This window comes from Morus notabilis, unplaced genomic scaffold (assembly GCF_000414095.1).
Source record: "Morus notabilis unplaced genomic scaffold, ASM41409v2 Scaffold451, whole genome shotgun sequence".
NCBI lineage: Eukaryota > Viridiplantae > Streptophyta > Magnoliopsida > Rosales > Moraceae > Morus > Morus notabilis.
In genome coordinates, this window is record NW_010361080.1 from 553,861 (window position 1) to 559,604 (window position 5,744).

Sequence of the window (5,744 nt, forward strand, 5' to 3'; positions counted from 1 at the left end):
GGAAAAGTTAATAATTTTGCTCTCTTAATTATTTTGAAATTAAGCATGATGATGTCAAATTATTAAAGGTTTATTTGAGCAAGTATTTTATCTTAGAGATGCGTAAGAAAATTAATACCAATCGATTACACTGGTTTAACGTCACCAACGATGAAAGCGTTGCTCATAATAGGATTTCTTTTACTACTTTTTAGTTTTCATGGAAACTCCTTTTGTTTTAAAGTAATTAAAAAAAGGCAACTTCTCACGTACTCCCCATCTTTTAAGCCTGCGGGCAGGTCACCTTTTAAGTAACCGTTCGATTGGAATCGTGCGGTTTATAGTTGAGGACAATACATGTGTGCTAAATTAAAAGTGCCCTCTAATTTTTTGTGCCTGATCAGTCCGTGGAGCGTTTTTTCCAGTAGAAAAAAAAGATAAAAAAAAGATGAAAACTAAAATGAGGGAAAAAAGGTCCTCACTCCTTTTTGAATCTTTAATTCCAACAAGCAAAATAAATTAAATCAGAGAGATATTTAGGTCTTGTTCAGTTTATTAATTTGAGTTGAGATGTAATTTTATGTGATAGTTTTTTACTGTAATAAAAAAAGTTAATTGTGATTTTTTATGAGAACTTTTAACTGTAGTAAAATTAAAAATAAAAACTCGAATAGGTAAAATGAACGAAACCTTTCCTCTACCTCTGTTTCTAAGAGCCTCTTTTAGGATTCACTAGTGAGATGTCTGTGCTATTGCATGGATGTGTTTTTATTTATTTTATCATAAGATTAAATTAAATAATATAGTAAGTAGTTATAAAATAGTGATCACACTGAAAAAATATTTTAGAAAAATAGAGTATGATAATGTCATTCAAAGGTTAACATAAACCATTATACATGCTCAAAATATAGTTTACAGATTGTTGTAATTATTACATATGCATATTTATTAATTTACAAATATATACATATATATATACATATTTATATATATGTATATGTGTACATATATTTCTCACGTGATTTGTTGATTAGTCTTCTCTATATTTTTTCTTTGTTTCTTCTGTGCTGCAATAAAGCAAGCATAAAATAAATATTAGTTGTTAGTACATTATAGTTGATGGTGATAGTTTGTTTCTTACAGAAATAGGCGTTTTAATATAAAAAAGAAAAATACTTTGGTGGCTTTCTTTTTTTTCGATGAGTTAACAGAGGAAGTTAGTGAGGATGCTGGTGAGGACTATAATAAAGTTAAATATTATTATACAATTATTGATATTGGCTTTAAATTTTTAATGTAAAAGAAGTAAAACATGAATGGTAATTTACCTTCCTTCGACACTCCTGAATGAGATTTTGCAATTGATGAAGAAAAAAATTTACTAAAACGTTATATAATTGTTTTTTATATTTATTTTTTTTAGAGTGCCGTATAAAATACCTAGTATTAAAAGACTATTTGTTATTATTTCAGTGGAAGAAGGCATTTGAAATGTATATATGTTGTACGACAAATTCAAATAAAACTCGTAAAACTTATTTCTGTTGTTGAAATTCTCACTTTTACATATGAGAGAAGTCTGCACAACGTGAAATTCTATCGTAGAGAAATGTTGCCTTTGTCTTTGTTCAACTATACACATTTAAAGAAAATGTCGACGTTGCTTAATTAAACAAAAATACAGTAAAATGTATTATCATTATTAACTACATTACATGATAATACTCCAAAAGGAGAAAAAAAAAATTATACATTCTTTATAATACATTTATTGTGATATTTACATCATAAACATTTAAGTAGTCGGATAATGCTTTTTTTTTATAAGACACTTTCATTGAACGCCTAATCATCAGATCATTTCTTCGTCTTCTGATGTGGAACAAACGCCGTTCATAAATGATAATGGTATAAACATGTCATATCACAGTCAATTTGTATGCACTACCTAACACTTTTCTCAACATCGAAACAACCTTTTGCGTAAGTAATGGAAAATAGAAAAAGTTTATGTACAATACCAACTTACATGGATAATAAAATATAAAAAGAAGAAAAGAAATTAGTTGATTACATATACGAAGTTCGGTTCAGGTATTTGTCTTAAATCACTAACAACACGTATGATAAGTAATTGAAATAGACTTCAACAATGTTCTTCAGTGCCAACTATGTTCTTCAGTAATTGAAAGAAGCAGAAAGAAGAGAATAAAGAGAACAAATGGTTCAGGTAATTATCTTTTATTGCTAACAACATGCTTCATAAGTAATTAAAATTTGATTCAACAAAGAAGCAGAAAGAAGAGAATAAAGAGAACAAAAGGCTCAGGTAATTATCTTTTATTGCTAACAATATGCATCATAAGTAATTGAAATTTGATTCAACAATATCTTTGGCTGCCAACTAAATTATTACAGGATTTATACTAAGTACAAAAGAAGAAATTGAAAAATAGCTGAAGAGGTAGAGACAACCAGAAGGAAGAGAAGAATGAAATTGTAAACATAACCGAAACAAAACCTAAGAGACTGACCAAAATGTTAGAGAGGGAAGCAAAAAAAAAAAGATTGACTAATATATAGAAGAAAGAACAAATGCTTAAAGTTTTAGTTGGACAGGCACGACGTAAACGTCGAAAAAAAATCAAGCAGTAAGAAACCAGGAAAAAAACAAAAGTAAAGGGAAAGAAAGGGAGACACTGAAATTGCACCAAAAGGACAGAAACAGACTAACAAAGAACAAACACAGGAATAAAAACATAAGTCAAAAATCTCAGAATGAGATAATATCAAAGGGAAAGTGATTGAAAGTTGAACATCAAAAAATTAAATCTGTGAAAGTAAGGGACCAAAAAAACTGCTTACTGTTAAAAGAACATCAACATCGTAAAGGAAATTATGAAGAGTATAAATTCCCAATAATTCAGACAACGACAAAAACTGTTAAATCATCATTAACAATTACCCGACAGATGGCAACAATAAAAGGATAAAACATCATCATCACCGGAGTGGAACATATTTTTAAGAAGAAACAAATTTCTCCAAAAACAGGAGAAGACTTATAAAAACATAAATTCTAAATAATACGGACAACATTAAAACCTGTCAAATTACCGTTATCAATTACTCAATTCATGGCAACAATAAAAGAAAAATACATCATCATAACTAAAGAACAATAGAACACAGGGAAAAGGTAGACTGTTAACAGAAGAATAAAACATATTCAAATTAAATCTAAGTTTAAAATAATGTTAGCAAAGTCAATAGAAACACAATAATAGCAACAGAACACAGTAAATAGATATAATGACATTCTAACACATTAACATACAAAATCCTCATAATATAACACATTAACTTTTTAAAGCAACTGAAAAGAACAAATAAAAATTAAGAAATATGTACCTCAGTCGAAGAAAAACAGTGGACAGAATAAATGAAGGACAACAACAAAAATTCAAAAATAGATACAACCAAACAGAAGAAAGCAGAATAACAGAGCAGGAGAAAAAAAAAGTACGAACGATGGATTATACTAGTCTGAGAAGAAAAATAGAGAAAAAGTAAGAAATGGTACTGATAAAATGAAAAGCAGAATATATATATGAAGAGAACAAAGTTATGTTCATCTCCGGATAAGTAATCGTGCAAACACAAATGAGGGAGGCAATGTAATAATTATAAAAAAAATAGGTGTTACGCAGCATGAAAGTTACCATAAGGATTCCTGCAAAACAAAACAACCCCATGTAATCATTAGTAAAAAAATAGGTGTTACATAGCACGAAAATAACGGGATAACAGAACTAATAACCAGCAAACAGGTAAAAACTACATATCAGTTATATAAAATTACAGAATAAAGTTAACACCTGTTAAAAAAATGATGACATAACAATAAAAGATAAAATAAAAGAAATAAAAGGACCGAAAATATTATAAAACTTCCAGACAAACCCAGAGGATTAACAAAAAAAAAAACCCCCAAGAAACTGAATGGAAAAAAAGAGATTAACAAAACAAAAAAAGGAATAAGGAAACCGAGAAAATTAGAAAACACACAGACTCACAAAAGAAATAAAAAAAAAAAAAAGAAAATCTCAAAGGAAGAAAACGGTAGAAGCTTCATGGAAAAAAACCCATAGGATGAACTAAAATTTCAGTAGAATAAGTATAATAGAAGGCCGAAACATCAAAGAAGGAATCGAAACAAATTTAAAAGAAAGGGAAAGAAAAATTGTGCAGAAAAATCTAAATCTAAAAGCTTAACCGAAATAAAGAACAAAAGGAAAAAATTAAAAATAAAAACCTAGAAGATCATAAATCATACAAACAGAGAAAGCAAAAAGAGGCAAATTTTTTAACAAAAACAAACTCTAAAATCTTACCCAGAAAAATCCACTGAAAACTAACCCAAATCTTAGAAGAAGAAATAAAACAAAACCCAAAAGATTAGAAATCATGCGGACAAAGAAAAGAAAAATAGAGAAAAAATTTTCAACGGAAACAAACTCTAGAGGTTTATCCGAAAGAAAACACAAAGGATTAACCTACATGTCAAAAGAAGAACTAAAACTGAAAGCGAAAATATCAAAGAAAAAAAAGAAAATCTCAAAGGAAGAAAACGGTAGAAGCTTCATGGAAAAAAACCCATAGGATGAACTAAAATTTCAGTAGAATAAGTATAATAGAAGGCCGAAACATCAAAGAAGGAATCGAAACAAATTTAAAAGAAAGGGAAAGAAAAATTGTGCAGAAAAATCTAAATCTAAAAGCTTAACCGAAATAAAGAACAAAAGGAAAAAATTAAAAATAAAAACCTAGAAGATCATAAATCATACAAACAGAGAAAGCAAAAAGAGGCAAATTTTTTAACAAAAACAAACTCTAAAATCTTACCCAGAAAAATCCACTGAAAACTAACCCAAATATTAGAAGAAATAAAACAAAACCCAAAAGATTAGAAATCATGCGGACAAAGAAAAGAAAAATAGAGAAAAAATTTTCAACGGAAACAAACTCTAGAGGTTTATCCGAAAGAAAACACAAAGGATTAACCTACATGTCAAAAGAAGAACTAAAACTGAAAGCGAAAATATCAAAGAAAAAAAATATAGAAGCACATAGAGAAGATTGAGAGGAAAATAATACGAAAGGGAACCAAACAATTAGCTTCAGTGAGACTGTATTTCGAAGGATAAGACAAAAATACCCAAACAAAAACCAAAACAAAAATAAGCAACCAAGGATAAAACGGTAAAAATACAAATTTATGACACAACCGGAATTTTTCTAAAGAAGAGGGAGAAGAAGGACCGGGCACTGTTCTAAGAACAGTAACCTGGGTGCCTCCTTTAATAGTATGTATAATTTGTTCATTTTTTTTCCTTTGCTGATTGTGTAAGAATATCCATAATTTTCAAGAAAGTGTAGGAAGTTCTCATGGCTTTTCTAACCAAATCAAATTTGAAATTTTGACATCTTCAAACGACCAGACCTTCATTGATGAACTTCCATGCTTCTTCAATAGTAGACGCGGGGTGGAACTTTAAGCAAGAAGAGACAGCTCTGGGTCTTTGGCGTTTTGCGATACTTGAAAGTGCCTCTTGGAAGATTGCCCAAGAAAAATCTGTTAGACAATATAATAGAAAATACAAAGAAGAACAAGAAAATAAAGGAATAACAAAATAATGAAAATTGTTACAACCCGAAATCAACCTTTCTATGGAATTCGGAAAACGGAATTGTATGAATGT